Genomic DNA, 27,117 nt, shown 5'->3' on the forward strand with positions numbered 1-27,117 from the left:
CAAAAGTACCATTCATTTAAAACTTGCTATATAGGTATCTAAAGATAATGTCAGTCCGATAAGAGGAAATGTTGTTGAAATTTGGATAATTGTAATTTTTGCTCAATTTTCCCTGTTTTTTGGTAAAAAAGCCTTTTTTCTCTGAAACCGCAAGTCCAAATTCCAATTCATTTGAAATGTGGTATCACAGTTCATAGGGGTGATCTCAGTCTGATTTGTCAAAATTGTTGTGAAATTTACAGCTACCCACTTAGGCCAGTACATTCTCACTGATTTTGCTTTGTTCTCGGGAAGGCTATTCGCAAGCTTTCCAGTGCAGGTTGACAGTGTAGATACTGTATTGGATGATGTCTCCTTGTCTGAATCCAGTGTAGTTATCATCCGGTTATTACAATTTGTCATCCCAATACTCCGTCAGAATTAAGGTATGTATAAATGTTTAATTTGATTGTTTAATTAATGAGTACAATGAAATGAAGGTAAAGTGATATCTTTCAAAAAATCACATGATTTGTTAGATCAAAATTTTTGGAATAACACATGTTTGTTAAAAGGTATAATTTTATGTCATTGTTGTGTATAAATAGTAGTGACAACTACAGCGACACATAAATAATATTTCTATCTCACTGGAGTTTCATCATGTAATTAAACAACTAACAGTTATGTGTATAAAAACACCATGTAGGGTTAATTAAATGTGTATATGTAGGCCTGGTGTGATGTTCAGTACTGTATGGTCACACTGTTTATCAGTTGCTCATCTCAGGCCCCAAGCCAAAGTCCCATTCATTTAAAACTTGCTATGGAGGTATCTAAAGATAATGTCAGTCAGATAAGAGGAAATATTGTTGAAATTTGGATAATTGTAATTTTTGCTCAATTTTCCCTGTTTTTTGGTAAAAAAGCCTTTTTCTCTGAAACCGCAAGTCCAAATTCCAATTCATTTGAAATGTGGTATCACAGTTCATAGGGGTGATCTCAGTCTGATTTGTCAAAATTGTTGTGAAATTACAGCTACCCACTTAGGCCAGTACATTCTCACTGATTTTGCTTTGTTCTCGGGAAGGCTATTCGCAACCTTTCCTGTGAAGGTTGACAGTGTAGATACTGTATTGGATGATGTCTCCTTGTCTGAATCCAGTGTAGTTATCATCCGGTTATTACAATTTGTCATCCCAATACTCCGTTCAGAATTAAGGTATGTATAAATGTTTAATTTGATTGTGTTAATTAATGAGTACAATGAAATGAAGGTAAAGTGATATCTTTCAAAAACTCGCATGATTTTGTTAGATCAAAATTTTTTGAATAACACATGTTTGTTAAAAGGTATAATTTATGTCATTGTTGTGTATAAATAGTAGTGACAACTACAGCGACACATAAATAATATTTCTATCTCACTGGAGTTTCATCATGTAATTAAACAACTAACAGTTATGTGTATAAAAACACCATGTAGGGTTAATTAAATGTGTATATGTAGGCCTGGTGGTGATGTTCAGTACTGTATGGTCACACTGTTTATCAGTTGCTCATCTCAGGCCCCAAGCCAAAAGTCTTATTCATTTAAAACTTGCTATGGAGGTATCTAAAGATAATGCAGTCAGATAAGAGGAAATGTTGTTGAAATTTGTATAATTGTAATTTTTGCTCAATTTTCCCTGTTTTTTGGTAAAAAGCCTTTTTCTCTGAAACCGCAAGTCCAAATTCCAATTCATTTGAAATGTGGTATCACAGTTCATAGGGGTGATCTCAGTCTGATTTGTCAACATTGTTGTGAAATTTACATAATTGTGTTTTGAGGCAATTTTTGCCACTTTTGGTCAAAAATTGTTTTCCCTTAAACCACAAGTCCAGTTCATTTGAAGCTAGGTATAGAGGTTCCCAGGTGTGATATCAGTCAGATTGCCTGAAATTATGGTGAAATGGTTTTTTCTTGATTTTGGTAAAAAGTCTTTTTCTCTGAAAGTGCAAGTCCAATTCATTTAAAACTTGGTAATGTGGACCTAGGGGTGATCTCAGTAGGATTTGTCAAAATTGTAGTGAAATTTATATAAATTATAAAGTTACACAATAACATAATGGCAAATGTACATAATTTCATGAATTTTCATTCAAGATCTTGTTTGCTATTCGCATCTTACATTTCTAATTCATAACACTCGTGAAAAAATGTTCAAAACAAATGTGGGAACAGTGTCCATGACGCTATTTTTTAAAAATACACTTTAAAATTACTCTAAAGCTTCAGCTTTCGATGCAAAAAATTTCACCAGCAAGTTGAAAGATTGTGTTCTATCTGAACTCGCGGCTTGCAGCATTTGCCCTTGTTATCTGAACACCAAAGTTAGTAATTACTTAGCAACTGGCAGAGCATTCAGCTTTATACCAAGACATTTGCCAAAAACAAAGTCTAGTGTGTGGGTGTGGGAAGTCTGATACAACTCAGTAGGCAGCCCCTCTGAGTAAACTGATCTATTTATGTTGGTCAAACCATTTTTGACTGGCAATATTACAAATGTAAATGGAAGAATTTTTGAAGGGGGAAGTAAATACTGTGAGTAAAACAATAATTTGTGGTTACTTTGAGAATACATCATTCAATGCTCAAACTGTGTTTGGACTGTGTAAGTGGTAAATGGTTTATAGCAACAGCCGCTTATCAGTTGACTCAGTAGGGCTACCTGCTGAGTTGTCTAAAACTCTGAAGCAGTAAAACAGACTTTGGTTTAGGGAACTCTGCTGCATATTGCTAAGTGCTCAGCCAAGTTTCAGGGTATTTTGGTGTTCAGATTCAACTGTAACAATTTAAAATTCAAAAGCTACCTAATCTCTGCTAACATTGTAGCACTTTTGACTTGGTTTCTAGTGAGGATTATCGGGATTTTGAACAGCTAATACCTTTCATATAATACCTTTTTTGTTGATGAGAGCATCACACTGCATGCCCTTGGCGGTATATTTTTTTCTGTACGTAGCATAAACCAGTTTCTTGTTCTGCTCCCTGAAGCAGACTTGAAGGCATATTAGTCTTCAAGCCCAAGCAATGCCAACTTTTTGCTATTTTCTCAGTATTTTTCTTACATGTCTCAACTCCATTTTCTTGTTCTACTATTGATACCTTACAAAAGCTTCAATCATAAGTTTCTTAAGAAAGCCTGTACATGAGTAATGGCCACTATTATTATTGACAAATGAATTTTAGTCTATAGACTTTAATTCATTTTAGATCTTGTAATGTCATGCGTCCGTCCGTTCACACAGATATCTCAGACATGCCATGGTCAATTTCTTTCAAACTTTGCACAAGGATATTACCCTACCCCATACAGATGCACGTCAATTAATTTGTTTCACAATGGAATTAAATTTGGCCGTGTTAGAGGACTCTTTAGTTTCACTCTCCATAGACTTCCATTTATCAGGCAGTTCTCCATAGACTCCTATGTATAAGACAGTTCTCCGTAGACTTCCTTGTATAAGGGCCACAAAAAAAAAAATTTACTTTCTCATCGTATTCATATTGGAAAAATGATGCAGTGACACAGTTTTATTACCTCAATTTTTAGAGCAAATAAGGCTAGAGTGCTAATTTTTGGTACACATTGCGAAGCATGGTGTCAAAACATTTCGCCACCATGTCAACTGAGGTCAAAGGTCATTGGCCTTAAATATCACACAAATGTGAATTAGCAGATAACTTAAAGGGCCAGATAGTTCATATTTGGTAGGTTACAGCACCTAATGGTTAACTATCTCATACCTTATTAAAGGGACATTATTTGCATCTTTGACCTCATATTGTTGCAAACAAGCAGTAGCCGACCACAGACAACTTCCATCCCATTTGCGTACACCTTTAAAAAAAACCTTGGGTCTGAGGTTTATGGAGGTTACTGTTAACCTCAGAGTTGGCAGGTTGACCTGCGATCAGTAACCACACTGCAAACTGCTATCTGGGCCACTGTAAGCATCCGCGTGTAAAAAAATAAACCACACGAAGTGAAAGTCAAAAGTGCAGTATTGCAGTTTCGGGATTCCCTATTACTAATCCAGTTTGCTCAGTTACATTTTGACGGTCAGTTTTTGATGGAGATCTTGACGGCCAATCCTGCTCTTAGATACACCATTCTTTACTGCTACAGAGCACATTTCAGAATGGGCATTTCAAATGCCTACCAGTACCAGCTGACAACGACAAGGTCTATAATTGCGGATCTTTTTCATCTCGTTTGTTCCTCCATATGCATATGTAGACTTGCCCAAAGCCTTTGTGCATAGAAATGTGAAAACAGAGTAAAATGACGGGATATTTAACTTCAGTAGACAGTCATGTTATTGTCGAGGTGATTGCGAAATTGAGCAATGTACCGGTACTTTGGCGACTGACACTTACATTATGTACCGGTACATTGTTGGGTGAAAGCTAACTCTGCGTGGCAGGGCTGTGCCAAACCGCTGGCAGCACCTCGGTTGCGGCGTGCAGTTTTCTCCACCAAAAACAACCCATTTTAATCCAAAACTTGCATTGAGTTTTGTTTTCAAGCACACCCACCTCGCCTGGGTGCACGATTAGCCCTGCGTACAGGTCTGTGTGTTCCCAGCGTTATAGGGCGTGGAGGCCGTACGGAGGGCTTTACTCATGTAGGTACATGATGTGCTCAGCTGCGCTTCTTACGTAAAGTCCACTTTTGGGAGTGGGTCGGAGGCACAGAGGCCGTAAGCGAATGGGTCTAGGCAACTGTAACTGTGATGTACTCACTTTTGGTTCGAAATGCGATTCAACTGATACAAATAATTACACGATGCACAGAGAATAACAACTTTCAAACAGATCTTGTGTGTCGAGAGGTGACTCCAATCGCGAGCAGTATCAATGACAGTACTCGCCCGGCGCGGTGTCACAATGTCACCGATGCTACACACCGTGCAGTGTTCAGTCCGAGTGTGATGTTTCCAGGTTCAACAAGTGATCATGTCGTGTTTGTAAACGAACCAACGTATTGACAAGAAAATGTCCTAAAAATCTTAAAAATTGACGAAGTTTTGCTAATGATCAAATGCACATGCACAGGAATGCATTACATTGTACCTGTTTCACTATACCACAGCAATCTGACATCGATCGTTTTAGTTTTACCATTGACCCAATTGCGTCTATGGTTTCATTTGTTCCACAGTCCGTGTCATCGATACTAAAATGAAACTTAAAAGCAAATGCCCTGCTTAGTTTCACTATTTGACAGTAGTTTGTGATACGTGCATTTGTTTATGCACCGTGTGCTCCTCGATATCCATTGTGCTGAAGTTAGTATGTAGGTCACAGGCCTTTTATGTTCCAGCTGTACTTTGATGGTTGACGTATGCGTAGTAATATTGGTTATGTGCAGGGGTTCAATCATGGCGGTTGGTTCAAATCGTGCTGACACCCTTACCAACATTGAACCTTGCCGTAAAGAGCAAGAATGTGGTTTTACATATCCTTGAAGCCATCCATAGTCACAATTTAGGTCTTCCATTGATTTGACAGTTGATTTCAGTCATCGAAAAAATGATCAGTCATCGAAAAATGAAAAAAAAGTCAAAAGATACAAATAATGTCCCTTTAATTATTATGCATATATCTAATTCTAGGCTAACCAATAAGGCTACAGTGCTTATTTTGGTACACAGTGCGAAGCACGGGATCAAACCATTTCGCCGACATGTCAACTGGGGTCAAAGGTCAATGACCCTAAATATCACAAAAATGCGAATTACTAGGTAACTTAAAGATATACTGTCACCTGTTCCAATTGTGCAATAGTTACTATGCAAAGAGAAAATCTAACCAACCACAGAGTTTAAGCGGGTGGCCACTTTTTAAAAACAGCGCCCTCACATGGGCATTTTGAATACCAAGGAATGCCCTGACCATACATGGGGATATTTAGATTACAGGTGGTTGTATACCTTTAAAGGGCTAGATGGTTAATATTTCAAAGGTTACAGCACCTATTGCAAATTAACATATACCTCATAGATTATGTACATACCTAATTCTAGGCTAACCAATAAGGCTAGTGCACTAATTTTTGGTGCACATGCAGACACTCTCGAATCTGGGTCCGAAATTTGCATATTTCTAAACTATGCAAATAATATGTTAATGAGGTTTGGTCATCCGCAGGTACAATCCAAGCATTAGGGGAACGCTCCATTAACTTAGAAGTACCCGACTAACCCGAGCTTGTTATCAGAGGATTAATCTCTATGTCAACATATGCGAACAGATTACCTTTTAGTGTAAACAAAACATTAGCACTGCCTGAACTACTTTTAGCATGGCCAATGCCAGTCGGCGCCTGACTTGATGATGGCTCCCTTGTCCGGCATTCTGGATTTCCGACCAGCGTTAAAAGTGCCGTCTAGCACTTGCTGTTACTTTGAGGTCATCATTTAGTTCATAAAATTGCATGAAGAGTTTACAAAAACAATGGTACTATAGAATCCCTTTCAATAAAATGCTGTTAATTAATGTACGCTGATTTTGCATATAGAAAGCTATTTTAGCTGGTTGAGGGTACGTTCACAAAGATCATTGCCCTTGAGCTAAAGTTTTCCTGTCGCACAATATCTCTGTACGATCGAAAGGAGACAACTGAAGATTTTTTGCTTTGTATGAATGTTTATTACCCTATAAAAGAAAGTACGGTAGCGAAAATCAGCACAACAAAACAGGACTTTTACTAAAACGTACTCTTTCAATTTCAGTTCAGACTCAATGAGTGGTATTGCGGAAAGGTGCATGCAATGCAATGAAAGTCACGAGCAAACTTTGGTGTCAACGGATCCAGTCTTTGAATTATCAATGAACACTCACTTATTTTTCTGGTCAAAGAGCCAAAGGCTACTTGTCCATCGCAACAAGCCCCTCTGTTTGCAGCGTGTTCACTTTTAGCCAGATGCCGGCCAAATTGACCGGCTACTTCCGTATTTTGGCCAGCTACTTTTCAGCGATGTTTCGCTCTCTAGCCCCGAAATTCTGGTTTTGATGATAATATTTTGATATTTTTGTTGTCTTGCAAGCCGGAGATACATTTCAGAAGTGCCGATGTGGCTATATGTAGTCTAGCAATTTACGCCCACGAATAGCGGACCATTGCCGAATAAAGTCGACATTTGTTTCTCTCAAATGCGAAAGAGAAGAACGAGTCTCAAACGCGGAAGAGAAAGTCGACGCTTGAGAGCTTTGGTTTTCTGCGTAAGAGTAGGGCCTTGTCTGATGGGTTTGGTAGGTTTTTGATCAAAAGTAAAGCGACCAAACGTTACTGAGTCTCATTTTTATGTAAAACTGTGAAAGAGGCTCCCCACCTAACTATCCAACTATCTTGTGAATTTTGCGTACGGTCTCTCGCTGCTGCCTCAGCTGAACTCGGCTACATACTCGGGTATGTAAATTTGGTTTTATCCCCAAGTAAATCGTCTTGTGCAGAGTTCATAGTTTGTATACATATTCATAGTGTATATCTGCATTCTGATTGGAAGTTTGAATGCTTTCTGACCTTGCCAACGAAAACGACGCAGTGTTTAATGCTGGCGTGCAGCACTGAGTAGGGGCAAATGCGGAAGTAACTTGTCTACGAGTATTTTGCTCTAGCGACTGTTTATTTGAAGATACCAGGCTATCATTCTTCACAATGATACTTGTTTTGCTATTTACTTCCTTGGTAGGAAGTATTAGTGAATTTATGTCATGAAACCCATTTTTATACCATTTGTGCACGGCAACATCGCCGAGGGAAGTGTACGCCGTACAGCATGTACTGTGTGGGTTTCACACTGGTTGGTATACCGTACCGGACTATCGGCTCCATGCGTGAATACGTGATGACATACCTATTAGACATATGAATTTATTAAGCTTAGAAGCAGTCATTTTTCAGTCTAAATTAAAATTGTTTAAATTCAATGAGAACGCAGTTGAACTTTATGTATATACACATGTGTATCATTTGTTTTAATGATCAGCCACCTTGGTGTTAGTAGTAACATGGATGTACATCCATGGTAGTAATTGTACAGACAACAGTTTGTGAATGACAGAAAATTGATCAGGATATACATCAGTCATCGGAACTGTCTCCATCTTCTTCTTCGTCATCTTCATCTGTGTATTCTACTACTTCAACCATGTTTTCTTCAGCAAGATCATTTGATATTGATCTCATCAATTTCTTTGATTTCCAATGCTTCTGTGGTTGCCCTTTGTTGGTTTGTCAAAAACAATGTCATCAATTAAGCTGTCACTCTGATCTCCAGTATTGGCACAATTTAAACAATTGCATGCACCCTGGGCCACAAGCATTATTTGACTTTGTACATTTGCAAAATTTATTTTTGCACCCAGATTTTTAACATTACACCCTTTGGTATAGAATGCCATCCTTTCTGTACTTGGGACAAATTTTCTGGTGAATCCCATATGGGTGATAACTTGTTACCATTGACAACATAGCCAGAGTTGTCATATCCACGTAAGACAATCTGGCCCCTTTCTGACTGTGACCATGAATCAGAGATGAAACAAGTTCTGAGCCAATGGTATTTTAAAGCTGTTGGGTTTGGAATTAGATCCTCCTCCCTCTGAATTCTAACTTGGATGGTATTTCTGATTTTTTCAAGCCACTGAATATGTAATTCCAATTCAGTGTCAAATGTTTCATCTCATTTCATGGCTTTAAACTGGTCATATGGGCTGTCATGTGTGATTCAAACTCACTGTGATGTTTCTGGTAGTAAATAGTTCCAATTAAAAGAAAGAGAGATAGGCCTTTCTCCCAGATGCCACTCTCTGTGTCTGCAAGAGTGCCTGAGGTCGCGGTGGCAATTCCACCAGAAACAAATTCTGAATATTGGAAAAATTCTTTCTGAAATGCTGCTTTTCCACAGCCAACAAAAATGACAAAAAAGTCACAACCAGATGTGATATAGAGAGTTTGGAGACATTTTGCTCTTATGTCTTGATCAATTTAAGCAAGATCTGGATCATTTGCTAAGGCTTTAATTAATTTATTTAAATGTACATATGACTGATCATCTGCACATGCACTGAGCTGTATAAAGATGTTTCTGTCTGATAGCTCAGATGCCATCAGAGGTAATCCGATGTGGTAAACATCTGTATCTGGCGAGTATATAAGTATGTTCTTTTTTACTGAAACAGGGACATGGCGCCATATACGTGTATCAGTTTCTTCATGATTTGAAAAATATGCAGGGTATTCATGAGAAGGGTAATTTCCACTCACAATTATTGCTTTGTCTTTCTTTTGCCCATCAAAACCCCCTGCAATGACAAACTCCTTGTCAACTCCAAGGTAGGGCTTCAGAAAGTCTGGAATTTCTTCACACAGAAAATTCACCAATAACCGCTTAGTTTTTCGTCACCAAAAAAAACATCCAATTTTCTTTTGGAAGTACTGTTTGCAGGTCAATTGATTCATATATGCTGTACATTTTTTTGCTTTACCATCTCTACGCGCTCTTTCCAAGTCTTTAGGACTTGGTAAAGTTTCAAAAAATATAATATTACAAATTGATCGGATCTTCAACGTTCAAAAATTTAGTTGGGGATTACAACACACGGCAAAATAGATGGACACCAGCAAGGGATGTCAGCAAATTTTTTTATTTGCTTCTGCTTGTGACAAGAACAAGTCTAGATATGGATGTCAGCCTTACCTAAGAATACTTTCAATGATGTGTCAGTCACATTTGACCAGCATGGGTAAAACTAATCTTGTAGACAAAAATCTGGATAATTCTATGCTATAGATAAGTACTTTTAATAAAGGGAAACCCTGATTTCTCTGCCTACACAATATGCATTTTGATTGTTATGATAATGGTTTAATATACTGTTTAACTCTTACACTGTTTAAACTTAGTAAACCAATCACCAGATAAATGAGTACTGGTATTCTTATTTCCATTTTGGTAGGGGCGGATTGTTCTGGGGAACACCATAGGAAACACTCTATGATTAAATTAATTCATTGTTTGATTTACTGCACAAGTTTGATGAAATTCTCAATTTTCCATGTTGTCAGCACACTTGTAAATGTGGAACAAACCACAAAAAAAAAACAGTTTAAGACTTCACTGGACACAAATAATGACACCACTGCTCAAGTGTCATCAGGCTAGGCTGACAAACTGAATCAATACAGAGCATATCATGCTAAAATACAGCAGCTAATACTGAAAAATTCTGAAATCTTATGCATTTATGTAACTCAGAACTGCAAAGTAAACAACAAAACCAACATCTTGTCCACACCATTGTTAAAAATAACAGTGACTGACAGGCAAAAATAACAAAACAGCAAACATGGAATTTTATCCATTTTCATATTGGCCATTAAAGGGACAAAGTCACTCATTTTTGACCAAATTTTGGTCCTTTTAATTTCTGTTGTATATATGCTTTTCTGCTGCTCACTGAAATAGGCTAAACTGCAATCTCTGGTTGTCACAGCTCAACTCATATGCATGCATGGAAGGTATTTACCAAAAATTTTAACATAGTTAATTTCACATGTTAATGTGTCTTATTAAAGATGAAAATTGAATTGCAATAACCAGAGAGTGAGCATATTTCAGTGAGAATAATCCATCAAAAGAAATTTAAATGGCAAAATAATGTCAAAAATGAGCAACTTTGTCCCCTTAACTTGGAACATATCTAGTACAGATTCTTGTAATTCAAGTGTCAAGCAGCATGACCATTACACTATTGAAGTATTAAAATGGTGGCAATGAATATTTTTTTAAAATTGGTGCATTGACAGACAGTACTGTAAAATGTTGACAAAAATAGCTTTGTCCAAAGTATCATAATATTAGCCAATTCTGAACAGGATGTAAGATTACACCACCATGTGAACTCACAATATTTTCAATGAAAGTGCAGTCCTCTGATGAGTGACGCCGAATCATGTACCAGTATGTTGTACACCATGGAGGCAGACACCAAGCATAGCATTATGTGAAAAAATTTAAAGTCTTTGTACTAGATCATGACTGCTTAACAAGATTGGCAGTCTGCTTGTTTCAAAGCTATTTAAAAGCTTTCTTCTGGGCCTATTTGATATCATACTTGACCCTCTGGACTTGACCTGCAAGCTTGGTACGTACATTGTATTCTGGAAATGCCAGTAACTTTTACATTATTTTAAGTCAGAGATTCGTCATACAAGTCATTAATTTCACTCAATTATTTCTGTCTGTTCTTCCTGACTGTCAAAATTGATTGAGGGTCTAAGTATTGAAAGTACTTAATTTAATGATGATTTTCATAAATATGTTTCACTTACAACTGGACTAAATTGTCACAACTTCCAAGTGTGACTGTGAACATCATTCTGTATATATATACAAATAACTTCAACGCATTCAAGTTTGTTTACAAGTGTCGCGCTGTACCAAGAAGTTCTCTGGACGTACACTGTACATTTTAGCCTATCATTTTCAGGAAATAAAGGTCTGTATGTTTAAATGATTGACTTCTTGGTTTATGAAAAATATATTAAGGATCAAGTTGTGTGTTCGGCGTTATACAGCCTCCTACCACAGGCCGTATATTTGGACTTTATTTCCTCTCCCAGCAGCAGCTTCATCCAGTGTTTGGTGAGTTTTGCAATTTCTGCTTTACCACACTCCTTAAGTGTGTTGTTGAGCAATAAAGTAAAGTATAACGCTGGTAATTAACGCACAGCCCTGCCAAGCAAAGCTAGGAGCTACCACACTCTTTTGGTAGTACCGTGGTATCATATCTTGCCTTACGTAGCTGCAGTTTCGAAGCTGAAGGTTTTGCCTTTTTTCAAATTTAAGCTTTTAGTTTTTAGGATTTGATCAAGTGACGTCCTACCTAAACACCAGTCCAAATATTGAGGTACAACAGCAATATTGCCCTATGCTAGGAGGATACAGTTGTACCGTATGTGCACCACTGTCGCTACGCGAAGGCTACATGTACTTACCCAGAAGAGCTCTCCCTACTGGGTGCATAGGCCTTTACGTTGCGATTGTGGTTGCACCTGTGTGTGATGAGTATGCCATTGTTGGAGGCAATCAAAGCAGCCAATAGCTGAATACTCTAACCATTCTCCTAGGGCTTAGACTGCTACACCAAGTCAATGGCATATATCATGTAAAGTAGGCAGTAAATATGTGCCCTTTCACTTTGGCTTTGAAGTGCAGATGTGGAATGCTGTGATTCAATAGGCTGTCCAACAATTCATATAATGAATGCCCAAATTGGCTTATAATGGAGTAGAGCACACTTATACTCCACTAAGAATGATTGTAATAAATAATGTTCTTCAAATGTTTTCTTTTATATTAATGCACAATTGTGCCTGCCATTTTTTCTTATGAATTATAATTTAACATTTATCAAAATATTAGTGAAATTCATAATTTTGGAATGTATCACGTTGACCATTGAGGGAATACTGCAGAAACACGATGTGACATATTGATCTCCACAGCAATATAATTTGTTCAATGTACAATATATTGAGCAGTTTAATCTCTACGTGGGGAGGAAATAATGGAAAGTATGTTTAAAATGTATTCCTGGTACAGATATACAACTACATGTGTGTGCATGACCCCATTATTCACTGAATTTATTATATTTCCAATAGACCTGTGTAGTCAGAGAACTGAAAATACATGTACATGTGCTCATTGCACTCATATCAAATCCAATTTTACAAAATGTACTATGTGTTCGAGTAGACAATGAAAGTTTTGTTCATGTTGCCCTGTTTGTGGGAAAGGTCAACAGAAAGGCTATTCCTATTCATGCAATATTTTAAGCAAACAATTCAAAGTATCGTAATAGATTGAATGCTATAGTGTGAAATTATGATGTTTTAACATTGAAATACTTTGTCAATTTTTTGTGCCTCATTTCTTTGCATTTTAAACATATCACAGAAAGCACAGCCTAGATAAGAGAGGATAGACTGATCCTGATTTGACACAGAAGTGGCAAACACTATTTCATGATAATCAAGTCTTCTTTTGTCAATTTTTTGTGCCTCGTTTCTTTGCATTTTAAACATATCACAGAGAGCAGCCTAGATAAGAGAGGGATTAGACTGATCCTGATTTGACACAGAAGTGGCAAACACTATTCATGATCAATCAAGTCTCCATATTCTGAAATGACATTGGGATTTCACCATATTTAACCAAGTTCAATCTGAATAGTGATCAACATGGCTAATTCACTGTATAAATTACCCACATTAAATTTCAACAAATGTCATATATCCTGCCATCAACAACACAAATGAAACACTATCCATTCCAAAGATAGTACCCACGTAGTAAAGCCAATATAAACTTGAAAAATGCCACAAGTAGCCATACCAATCAGATGACTGTACCTAAATATTTAAGTATACTAAAATCATTTTTCTAGAATCAAAATTATCAATTATCACACCAAAGCTTGCTCTTAATTTCAAACGATAGTATCTCTAAAAACTAAAATTCATGCCTAAAAAGTGACTGATGCAGGGTGGAGCTTGGCCTTAAACTTTAAAGGGAAGTGACTTATGCAAGAGAGGGAACTTTTGTTGATCAACAAAAAGTGGAATGAGAAATAATATTGTCAAATAGAGGTTCAAGATTGACTACATCAGTAGAACAATGTAAGATATTGTGGTAATATCCAGCAGTGTTTTTGTTAAGGGCGGGTACCTATAGGTAAATGTTACCAGGGTTCCCCAGTCATTTTACCAGGGTTAGCCTTGGTATATCTGTGCAGTCTTACTAGAGGACAACAGAAATTTATCCAGGGTTCCCATTGTTCCCCAACCTTAGCAAAAACACTGTCCAGTGTTTATTAACAAAACCCACTACATGGTACAATGTGCAGCCAGAATGCCATGAATCATAATATCCTTTTAATATGTGGGGTCAGCTGTGAAACAATAGATTGGATTTGCTATAAACTTAATGGCGATAAGAATGGCAACAAGAGAGACAATCCTGTTTAAGATAATGGTGGGGAAGAGATACACAGCGAGTTGGGAATGACACTTAATAAAAGTAAGAGGCAGTGTGTGAGTGATGTCATGTGACCATAATTGCCTACACAAACATTTTTTTTCTTCTTTTAGTGCACCGACAACAAGCCCAAAAATTTGTGTCCCCCCCTTAGAGGATTCAAAAAATTGTGACCCTCCCCCAGGCTCAAAAATTTGTGACCCTCCCCCAAATCCCCTGGCCCTCCTCCCTGCTAATTTACGTCCAGTCCCTTATGGTATAGATTAAGTAGTCTTTGAATGTTTGATGATGGGATCTTCAGTGTTTTGTTAAGGCTGGTACCCCAGTAAATGTTACCGGGGTTCCCCAGCCATTTTACCAGGGTTCCTCTTGGTATCAATGCAATCAGATCAGGGGACACAGAATTGCTACCGGGGTTCCCAAATCATTTACCTCTTTTCCCCAACCTTAGCAAAAACACTGTCTTATTGGCGCACACTGAATCAAACATACCTTCAAGTATTACCATTTCAGCTGTCCAATTCTCAGGCAGTGCCTCACTTATGATGCTGCATGTGTCATATCTTTTTTGTAATACTTAAGTTGTGTTTGATTTTGAGCTTTGATGGTGCATAGACCCATCTGCATCACAGATTGCACGTGGGAGGGGAATAAATTGCACAAAGCCTTCTATGGCACACCAGATTTTATTGAGTGAGCAATTTGCCTTTTTAAACAGGCGTCAACTATTTTTTTTGTCAGCATCAGCTGTACGTGTTCTCCTTTTTACTACAACCTTCCCTGAAAATGTTTTTAATTTTCTCCTCCTCACAGGAGCTTCTGTACTAGGTTTATGTAAAAGCCTAGTAGAGATGTAGTCTGCTAGAGCTCTTTGACCTACTTCATAAAATGTCATCAAGTCTTCCTGAACAACTTTTCCAAAGATTTTTTCAGGGGTTGCAGCAAAAACAGAGCTCTCACAGATTTTTAGCTCCGCTGTCAGCGACGCAGAGCTTATCAATAGGTTGATTTTCCGTCGTCGTCCGTCGTCCATCGTCGTCGTCCGTCGTCGTCGTCCGTCAACAATTGCCTTCTCCTCTGAAACTGCAAGTCCAATCGCTTGAAATTTTATATGCAGTTCACTTGGGGTGACCACACTTAAGTTTGTTCAAATCGTGGTGAAATTTGCATATTTGTATTTTTGGGGCAATTTTTGGTGTTTTTGGTAAAAAAATCTTCTTCTCTGAACACGCTTGTCCGATTGCTTTGAAATTTGATATGCAGTTTACTTAGGGTAACTTCAGTCAGATTTGTTCAAATTATGGTGAAATTTGCATATTTGTATTTTTAAGGCAATTTTTGTCATTTTTGGTAAAAATATCTTTAAAAATCTTCTTCTTCAAAACTACCAGTCAGATAGCTTTGATATTTGGTACATATGTCCCTAGGGATGATCTATTTCAGATTTGTTCAAATGTGCAGAAATATGCAAAATTGCATTTTAAGGCAATTTTTGCCATTTTTGGTCAAAAAATGTATTTCTCAAAAAGTACTGGTCTAATACTTTTGAAATTTGGTATACACTTTTGTATAGATGAACTGAGTAATATATATTGAATTTCTGATGAAATCTGAAATTTTGTATTTTTGGGGCAATTTTTGCAATTTTTGGTCAAAAAATGTGTATTTCCAAAACTATTTATTTGATAGCTTTGAAATTTGGTATACAGGTTCCTACAGATAAACTACATGATATTTATTGAAATTGTGATGAAATCTGCAATTTTGTATTTTTGGGGCAATTTTTGCCATTTTTGGTCAAAAAATGTGTATTTCCAAAAACTACTCATCTGATAGCTTTGCAATTTGGTATACAGGTTTTTACAGATCACCTTAATGATATTTGTTGAAATTATGATGAAATCTGCAATTTTGTAATTTTGGGGCAATTTTTGCCATTTTTGGTCAAAAAATGTGTTTCTCAAAAATTACTGGTCTGATAGCTTTGAAATTGGCATACAGGTTTCTACAGATGAGTTCAGTAATATATAATGAATTTCTGATGAAATCTGTAATTTTGTATTGGGCAATTTTTGCCATTTTTGGTCAAAACGTGTATTTCCAAAACTACTCATCCGATAGCTTTGAAATTTGGTATACAGGTTTCTATAGATGAACTAAATGATATTTATTAAAAAATAATGATGAAATCTGCAATTTTGATTTTTTGGGGCAATTTTTTCCGTTTTTGGTCAAAAAAATGTGTTTCTCACAAAAAGTACTGGTCTAACAGCTTTGAAATTTGGTATACAGGTTTCTATAGATAAAGTTATGAACTAAATTTGATCTCTTGAAATTATGATGAAATCTGCAATTTCATTTTTTGGGGCAATTGTTGCCATTTTTGGTCAGAAAATTTTATTCTCAAAAAACTACTCATCAGATAGCTTTGGTTGACATGTTCTTAGGGATGATCCGATGTGATATATTCAAAGTATGATTAAATCTTCAATTGTATATTTTTGCAGCTTATTTTAGCCACTTTTTTCTGGCCTCTGCATTGAGCTATCAAAGATTTCCACCTTCCTCATCAACATGTGTAAAAATAGTTATTCTCTACATAAACACAGCGGAGCTATATCGGCCGCTAGGTCGCTTGTTTATAATACACTCGGCACAACCCTTCATCAGTCTCCCTCATTCCCTTCTGCATTTATCTGTATCTGTACACTTTTGCCACTCTTTTCGGGGGTTATTTCAGAATGCAGATTTTAAGGCATGAAGCCCTGAAAGGTAAATACTTTGCCATGTTGTCAAGCAATTCAGGAGAGGGCTTATGAACTGCAGTTTTGACACTTAAATTGATAAGTTGTTCATGGGCTTCATCAAGTGCAAGCTCTCTCCAGCTGAAGCCAGTTATGCTTGTTGTAAATCCCCCAGACTGCAGGTGATCTAGGATGCAAGATGGTGCTTGCAGCAAATCATGGAGATGCCTTGGTAGGAGACGAAGATACTAGGTTGACCAATCAAAAGCATGATACAAAGGGGCTAGCTGCTTGATTGATGCCATTCTCAGTTGCCAATTACTGCTACGGAAAGCCATGTAAAGAGAGATATAAGCAAAACAACCTCTGTGCTCAGGGAAACAATATCTCACACAAAAAGATCTCATTCATTTACTTTGTATCACCTGCAGTCCAGCCATCTGGCATTAGCCTGATACCATGGATTTAAGGGCATATTTTCATTGTCAAGGTCACAGAGGTCCTAGTCACTATCAAGCCATTCTGTGTGTAAAAGCAATGAATACAGACCATCCCCTTGTCAAATGATTCGAAAAGGTTCAACATTCTGATACTTTGAGCCAAATGTGTACAATAGCATTTTGTCATGGGTATATATATCTGAACAGGACATTTCAGGGCATAGCATAGACAGAGCAGCTCTGCGTAATCACCAGGTACTGTACTGAGTTTGACCTTTTGTGACCTTTCAAAAAAGTAAAAAAAATCAATGGTCAACAAGATGTTTTGTTCATCGCTTGGCAATATTTTCTCAAAATACGTGTCTCATCACTAGCTGCCAAGCAAGACAGCAGTATAATTTCTTATCACAAGTTCTAGCTATTTCAACACAGCTAGACTTGTAGGATCTTGCTTTAAACTGCCCTGATGGGCTAGTTTTCTGAGTACAGGATGTGCAGCTATTGCAAAACACTAAAACAGTGAAGTGGACTGACATTGGGTTGACCTACATCAATATTTTCAAGACTTGTTATGACAAAACTATCTGGGGTGAAGCAACCGGCAAAGTTTTCCTTGTGGGGTACTCAAAACTGTCCTATTCATGGTATCTCTGGCCTTAGACTTTGAACAATCATGCCAAAAGAGTTGCGTAGGGTAATTAGGGAGCCGTCATTATTTATGGCCGGGGGGGGAGGTCGGAGGAATCTGAGATGGGTTCACTCAAAAAATCGTAAGTTACAAGGGTAGGGAAAGACACTAAGGGTTGTCCGATTGCCCAGGGCAAGGGAAAGTCACGTTCGGGCAATTGAACCTCCGATGCCAATTGCCCTACGGGACAAGTGGAAAAAAGTAATTACCTAGAAATCGAATTCACGAGAGCGATTTTCTAGCGAGGGAACACGGTATCATATTATGTCATTGTGAACATTTCCATAAGATTTTTTCGTAAAATTGCATGAAGAATTGATGAAAAGAATCATATAATCACTTCCAATAAAATGCAATTCAAACAATACCACCGGTTAAATACCGTACGCTGATTTTGCATATGAAAAAGCTGTTCAGCTGGTGGAGCGTACGTTCACCAAAGTTCATTGCATTGACTGTGAGTTACGGTGTCTCACAATGTGTCGATACGGTAAAAAAAAGAAACACACAGCAGTTTTGTGCTTTGTATGAGCGTTTATAATAAGGTAAAAATAAAGTGCAGTGGTGAAAAATCACCACAAAAATGGGACTTTTACTAAGACGTACTCTTCAATGTTAACTTGTGAGTGACAGTGGATGGCATCGTGGCAAGACCGCATGCAATGAAAGTCATGAGCAAGCTTAGATGTCAACGGGTCCAGTCTTTGAATTTTCAATGAACACTGACTTAATTTTCAGGTCAATAAGCCAAAAGTTACTTGTCCGTGGCGACCATTGTAACCTCTCTGTTTGTGAATTTTCCCATTCTAAAATGACTGTCAAGAAGCAATGGGAGCGAGATTGACATCGACAAATTCAGCTTCCAAAATACATTGAAAAACACCGACGCCTTAGGTTGCTGGTTTAAATTCTATTTAGTCTCTGTATGAGCATTAAAGACCACCGAGGTTATAAGAAAAACATAGCCTCTAGCCTCTTGAAGAAGGACAGACTCTTTTCTAATAATTTTAGCGCAATAAAAAGGACATTTTGTTCAGGGCTATATCAGTGATATCAGTTGTATTTTTGATACTGGAGGCAATGTCTTCAATGACTTGCTAAAGGTCATTATAAGTCTTGAGAGATTGCACTTGATGTTTTTTTTCATTTTTTCAACAATATGGTAAAGTTGCATGTAACATTTTCCACACAGTTGACTTTTTCCATCAAAACTAAAATTCATGTAGTCACCATGATCATGGGAGAAGCCATTGATTAAGTCAACATTTGACGGAAACCGCACATTCGATGTAATGCGCTTTCTACAATCTGGCATGCTGCAGTATTTTCAGTTTTTTTCCATCCATGTATTGAAGTGTTCTGGACAAAGACACACTATGTCAGGAACGGAAGTATCGATATCACTGGAGTAGAGATTAAACTGTGTGAGAAAGAGGTTTTTTGTCATCAACATCAGTGGAGTGTAAACCTGGGCCAGTTAAAGTACAGATTAAACAATAGGCCAAACCCGGAATTCGAATCGACCACGGTACAAACAAAGCCATGTGCGCAAACGCGCACAGACGTACGTGTATTTCTATACGCGTTCAGTACACATGTGGGTTTGTTTGTACCGGCATCACGTGATTATTTGGGCGTTTGAGTATGTAGAACGGTGTATGCATCGCGTCCTTTTTATTCCGGAGTAGAACCATTGGCCTCTGTGACATCAATTATTGGTGCTTTCTCATCATCCCCTCCATCTCTTCCAGAAAATTCTTTATCTATATAAAGCTAGGCGACACGCATTGCAGAAACAATACTGTTCATTCATGCCCCTAGATTTTAACCAGCTCGGACATATTCCTCTGGTTTTCCCACAACATGGTACCATCTGTTTGTTTTTTTTATCCCACATTTACCACATGGACCACACTTATTCTTATCTGGATGAGTTTTTGCTTTATGTGACCTCACATCTCCAAGTCCAGAGATATTGATCAAAAGCACTTTCTTGTGCAATGTGTGTGACTTGAAACAGCAATACAATGGCTGGTCTTCTGAGAATAACTTAAAACTATGGTAGTCTCCTGTAAACCGAGACTGTGGGCCACCTCTTTCTGAATATCACATGAAAGCGATGATTTTAAAGGAAGAATAAATTCTTTGCCTTCTAGCACAACAGTTACATGGTGCTTTTCAAATTTGTGGCATATCTTTTTAGCACATACTGGCCAAGTCTGGACAACCGTATTTCAATATCAGAGAGCAGGCCAATGTTACTTTTACTTTCCATGACATAACTGCATCAATCCTTTTCAACAGTATCATTTCTTTGACAATGAATGTGTTTTTTGTGCACTGAGCATCCTGTTTCAAACTTAAAACCCCTCGACTATGGAGTTTCTGACAATGTGAAACAGCTTTTGAAATCTTGACCCAGGCTCTGTGTACACTGTTTAGATTTCCCAGGCTCTGTGTACACTGTTTAGATGTTTTTTCAGGGACAAAGAAATATTCACATGGTTCAACCTTTGTGCTGTTGCATATTGCAGTCTTTGAGTCACAAAATTGGCAAAAAATTTAATATGCCACTTTTGCGATTGGCCTGTAATATTATTAAGTTGCCCTCCATTTAAGAAGACTTGCTGCCGCAAGTTTTACTTCTGTCAGGGGCAACCTTCCATGCTCTGTGGCATATGGCATACCGTAGTTTATGCAACTTCTCAATAAAGCATCCTTACTTGCACTGCTTGATATGGCTAAGGATCCAAACACTCTCCTTTTTCCAACAAAATAGATTTCTTTCAAACATTTAATTCTTATTTTTCAAAACTATGACAAATGATTTCAAAGTACGTGAATTTCTTGTGGCCAAACGTTACCATAAACTCAAACTGTTAGTAAACATAGATACAGGTACAAAATACCGGTGAATATTGTAAGCCATGTGCCATTGCCAGAACGGGCTGTGGTAGGTTATCAGCCACAGTATATCTGCAACAAAATGTAAAGACACATGTATTTCGGTAACTGGATCATACTTAAACAAACAAAACCATCATTATATATATTCTTGATCACAAATTTTGCTCAAAAAATAAAAGATTACAACAACTGGGATACTGAAAATACGCAATGATATGTGATACCAACGCGTCTCAAGCTGTTTGCGTGTGCATGGCCACCATATTTATTGGATTTAACGGTATTCAACACCGAACAGACCTCATTTCAAAGGCGTGTTAAATTCATATTTGTCCGTTTTGAACACCAAAACTTTGCAGAAAATCATAGTCATGAGATTCAAATCCGACCAAACCTGGTTGCAAATTAAATTAAATGTCTTGCCAACGCAAGCGACGCAGTGCTGTATAAGGCGAGGTCAACATGTCTACAAAAATCGTATCTGGTGATTTCTACAAAAGATTTGCCCTGATTGTTGAAAAAATTTACATAGGTCACGACTGGAGGCAATATAAATGGCAAGGATATGGAAAATTTCCATAAATACTAACCTTTTGCAGTGTTTTTCGCCGATTTTTCTAGCCGTGAAACATGGTGTAACGGTCATCGAAACTAAAGAGAGGGCGCCCTTCATTTGAAGGAAATCCCTTATTATGCATGAATGAAGGACCCAACTTCGAGAGTGCGGAAACGTTGGATCAAACCATTTCGCCAATATGTCAACTGGGGTTGAAGGTCATTGACCGTAAATATCACATAAATATGAATTACTAGGTAATTTAAACGGCTAGATGGTTCATATTTGGTAGGTTATAGCACCTTATGATGAACTGTCATACACCTCATCAATTATGCTGGGGTCAAAGGTCATTACCCTTAATATCACATAAATGTGAATAATTAAATAACTAAAAGGACTAAATGGTTCATATACCGGTATGGCAGGTTAAGGCACCTAATGGCACACTATCATATACCTCATTAATTAGTCCCCACAAACGAACTCCAGGGACTTATAGATTGAGTTCCGTCTGTAAGTCCGCGCACATGCATGCCTTCCCCTGTTCACGCAGATATCTCAGACAAGGCTTGGTCAATTTCTTTCAAACTTTGCACAAGTATAGCACCAGACTCCATACAGATGTACGTTGATTTAATAGTTTCACAATATGACCCAAGATGGCCACCTAGCAGCTAGTTTTTTACAAGTTTTTCATGTCTTGAGCCGTAACCAAGACATGTGTCAACTGATGTCTTTCAAATTTGGTGCAAGGACATTAACCTATGTCGTACATATGCTTGTAGATTTTTCTTCTGATACAATCCAATATGGCCGCCCAGTGGCCATTTCATTACAATTTTTCATGTCTTGAGCCATAACCCAGTGTGTCTCAACTGATATCTTTCAAAATTGGTACAGGGACATGGACCTACATGTATGTCATACATATGCATCTCTATTTTGTTAAAATACAATCCAATATGCCCTCCAGGCAGCCATTTTGTTACGATTTTTTCATGTTTCCAGCCGTAACCCACAGCGTAACCCAAACATGTCTCAACTGATTTCTTTTGAAGTTGGTACAACGACATAGACCTATGTTATACATGTTCATGTTGATATTTATTGTGATACGACCCAATAGAGTTACCAGGCAGCCATTTTGTTACGATTTTTTCATGTCACAACCCTTTTCCTGCCAAGTCCATATTTCACCATCAGGTCAAGATGGTTAAAATTAATGAAACACAACATATGGCGTATTTTAACATAATACTGTACATCAATTGAAAGCTGTTGAAAACATCAATACTATAAACTTTATTTTTTTTACTAAAGATGCTATAACAGACCAAGCCAAGTGTGTGAAAATACTTCATGTTTTTGGCTCAATACCGCTTTTTACTGACTTGGCTGATGGGGAAGTAATATTTAGTCTTAATACTGTCTGGCAGGAAAAGGTTAAGCCATAACTCAGACATGCCTCAACTGATTTCTTCCAAATATGGTACAAGACATAAACCTTTGTAATACATGTACCTCTCAATTTTGTTGTCATATGATGCAATTGATAGCTGCCAGCTGGCCATTTGTTATGATTTGTTTATGCCTTTAGCCAAACTCAATACGTCTCAACTGATTTCTTTCAAAATTGGTACAAGGATATTAACCTGTGTCATACATTTTATGATACAATCCAATCACACTTATTTATTGATGCCTCGACATGAAAACAATCACTGGATTCACAGTACAATAGCCGGCTATTGAACCACTCTTTTTTGGGAGTGGAGATTTAGCCGACTGGTTCTGTCTCAGGCCTCTCAGCTAGGCGACTGATGCCGTATGTTGTGGGTTCGCATCCGATTGAAAACTATCCGTATTTTCTATCCTGGGTCGGTAACACTGCTGGTGGACAGAATTGTCCCCGAGGTTATTGTTCGCCCAGTTAAAGCGATGAAATTTGTTTCTTCGCTTCGATAAAGTGTGTATGTGCGATGTATGATAGTGAGCATGCGAGCGTGAGTGCTTCACGAACTCTACAACGTGTTGAAAGGTCTCAGTCAGAAAAATGTAACAACTTAGCCGGCTATTGAACCACTCTTTTTTGGGAGTGGAGATTTAGCCGACTGGTTCTGTCTCAGGCCTCTCAGCTAGGCGACTGATGCCGTATGTTGTGGGTTCGCATCCGATTGAAAACTATCCGTATATTATACAGACTTCATTGAATGCTCTATGAGACTGATGTCACAATTCTGAATGGGGACTATGTCATTGACAATGACTTCAACAATAACAATGGTGATTACTACAGAATGGGTGTGTTGATAAATTACATCAAGCAATTGTTTGCAGAATACAACGAGGGCCACTGTTATAATACACACAAAACTGAGACAATACACCTTGAAAGTTTTTCAAGAGTTACTGGGGCTTTAATCTTCTTGACACAGATCAGGTCTGAAAAATTATCATTCCAGATTTGATGGCATTTGTAAATGAGAACAACGAAACTAATATATTGACACAACATATGTTGACTTGTAAAAAACTGGGTATGTTGGAATTCACTATGGAGAGCAAGAAAATGGCATTGCCACACACACCACAAAAACTGAAAATACCAAGCAATTAAAGGTAGTGGCCTGCCTGTTAACTTTGATAAAAAAAATAAGTGCTGCCCTGTGCTCTACTTTGTGAGGACTAGGTGCCATCTGCTTCCAATGGTAACAGAATTCACGTATTTTAACTTCAGTGCCTTCAAAAATAACAGTGTAATTGATTCTAGCACTTATAAATTGCTTTGATTGATTGATTGGTTGATTGATAGATTGATTGATTGATTGACATATCAATTGACAGCTAAATACTTCCATAAAATACAGGGATATACAGAATCTGTGGCAGTCATATAATTGGAAATTAATTTGTGACAGCATGATTTATCTCTCTCACATATTTATGATTACTGTCGGAAAGATGGCAATAAGAAATTAAGATTTCATCTTGAATATCCTTTGTATACGGCTAGTTTTCAATCGGGTCCGAACCAACAACATACGGCATCAGTCACCTAGCAGAGAGGCCACAGAGAGAGCCGCTCGCTAGTGCAAATATCTGCAAAAAGCAAGTTCAGTATTATGTGTTGCATGGTCTTACATGATGGTGCTCTTTCCTATGATTATTAGTTGCGAGTGAGAATATGCAAAGGAACACTATCCACCCAGGGAGTCATATGGAGTCCTCTGCAGAAAAGAACAAGAAGCAATGTGAACATGATGAAACTTCTGAAGGTCAGTGATAGTCAATGATATACTGACATATATGTACCTGTAACCAGTAAACATCTATTGGATGACTTGCCATGAAGGTGACATCACAAATCTGTTCCTTGAGCATGTAACAGTAGATCAACAGAACATCATGTGCATAGCATAGAGTTTAATATTATTTGATTGTCTTCCTTGTGTAATACCTAGGGGGAAAATAGCTTTCCACATGAACCTGTGACCCCACAACTGTTAAATCAGCTAAAGACAAACAGATACTGGTGTGCAGCATATTGAGCTGCCTTGTGGGGTTTGTTTGTATTTATGTAGGGATTGCGTTAACCCCAAATTTTGCTTTACAGACTCCCTATTTCGCACTAGGACCCCTACAACTTTTTAGTGAGGAAGGGTCCCATTCTTCAGAGAAATACAGATATTTGAATTTTGTTAAGGCCTGATTTTATGAACCATTTTCTCTATATTTCCTCACTATAGTTCGAAAAAAGCCTGTTGGCCAGTAAGTACCGTGAACTGAAGCAGAAGGAGCCGCCATTGACAGCTATTTCATGTCTCACATCAGAGATAATTAAACAGTCACAAAGGCCGAAGCTGAACAGTATGCTTAGCAAATGAGAAAGTTCTCAGCAACAGAAATTTGAAATTGCTGCAACGGCATGTAAAAAGCAGAGCAATAGCATATGAGAGGAAAGCAAAGAAAAAATTGTAGAAGACGTATAATGATAGCTGTTTTGCTTTCAGATTGTTAGATTACCTTGACACTGAGTTTCTGTATGTAAAATGTTTTTCAGAGTTAATATTGTGGAGTTACCCCATGAGGTTAACCACATGGTAAATTCCTAGCTCAGTTGCTTTCGGTTGTGTTCGAAGACAAACGAGACATTTTTCTGATATAAAAAGTGAAGATATGGTACCATATATATTTTTCTTTTCGAAATTAGCCTTTTTGGAGTTTCCTCATGAAGGTTCTTTTTGGCCTTATCAAGAACCCAACAAAATTTGGAATTTGACATGCAATGACTCTCATAAGGTAACTCCAAAAGTGTAACTTTGAAAAAAAATATATTAAATACCATATTCTTCACTTCTTTTCTTTCAAAAATATGCAAATGGTTGTTTTAAGCACATCAAAACAAACAGTGTTAGGAATTTATCATCTGATGAATATCTTACAGCAACTCCAAAATTTTAACTTTGAAAAAAATGTCAACATGAAGCACCATTAGTCTTAAACTTGTTATCTTCCAAATATTCCCAACAGTTCTCTTTGAACACAGCAAAACCAACAAAGTTAGAAATTTATATGTGATGAACCTAATGAGGTAATGAAAAAACTGTAACTTTGAAAAAAAAGTATCTGAAGTGCCATACTCTTCACTTGTTATCTTTCAATAATGTCCAAACAGGTTGTCTTTGAACACAGCAAAACCAATAGAGTTGGGAATGATAGAATCTCACACCCCCAAGGACCTTGGATCAGATTTTGTCTCACACGAGCCGCAGGCTCGTGTGAGACAAAATATCCCCAACTGGTGTGAGAAATCTGATCCCAGGTCCTTGTGTGTGTGAGATTCTTTTTCTCACATGACCACAAAATGCGTTAAATTCACATTGGACATGTACAACATTTTCCAAAATCGTGACAAGTCTGTCATTTGCCACTGTACTTTGACCTGCTTACTTTGTAGTTCTGTCTGTGTGTTACTCGTCGTGCCATTGGATAACATTTGCGCGTGGAACAAAACAGACTGTTTATCATCCAATCAGAGCTCGTGTAGTATTTACTGCAGAGTGTGGGACGGTTTCTGAGAGTGTGGGATCAATTTTTCCCACACTGTCGATCCCGCACTCCCAGCGGCCAGAAATGTGAGAATTTACCATGTGATGAACCTCTTGAGGTAACTCCCATAATTTTAACTTGGAAAACTGTTATTTTTTTTTCTATCTTTTAATTTAACATGTCCAAACAGTGTGTATTTGAACACATCAAAACCAGCAGACATAGGAATTCATAATGTGATTATCTCATGTTGTAACTCCAAAATTATAATTTTTGGGGGTAAAAATACATGAAGTACCATATTCTTCATATACTACATTTGTTGGCTTTGAAAAATGTCCACTGTTTGTATTTAAACACATCAAAAGCAACAGAATTCAGAATTTACCATGTGAAGAACCTCATGAGGTAATGCCATAATATTAATTCTTGACAAAATGTTTACAACAGGTACCATTCTTTTCAACTGTTATTTTTCAAAATTTCAAAATCCCACCACTTAGCCCTTGAACACAGCAAAACAACAGGGCTGGGAATTAATTACCAAGTGTTAGCCTCATTAGGTAACTCAATAATTTTAACTCTGAACTAAAATGTTTACATGAAGTACCATACTTTTTACTTGTCGTTTTTCTAAAATGTTACAAAAAGTTTGTC

At 37.5% G+C, this 27,117-nt stretch overlaps 1 long non-coding RNA gene across 1 annotated transcript; it reads left to right on the forward strand.

Moving 5' to 3' along the window:
• Positions 1–1,066: 1,066 nt before the first annotated feature.
• Positions 1,067–25,532, forward strand: LOC139126648 (uncharacterized). The gene is made up of 3 exons (XR_011550669.1): positions 1,067–1,201; positions 24,582–24,686; positions 25,158–25,532. It is a non-coding gene; the product is annotated as an uncharacterized lncRNA (long non-coding RNA).
• Positions 25,533–27,117: the final 1,585 nt, after the last annotated feature.

Source organism: Ptychodera flava, unplaced genomic scaffold (assembly GCF_041260155.1).
Source record: "Ptychodera flava strain L36383 unplaced genomic scaffold, AS_Pfla_20210202 Scaffold_113__1_contigs__length_234537_pilon, whole genome shotgun sequence".
Taxonomy (NCBI): domain Eukaryota; kingdom Metazoa; phylum Hemichordata; class Enteropneusta; family Ptychoderidae; genus Ptychodera; species Ptychodera flava.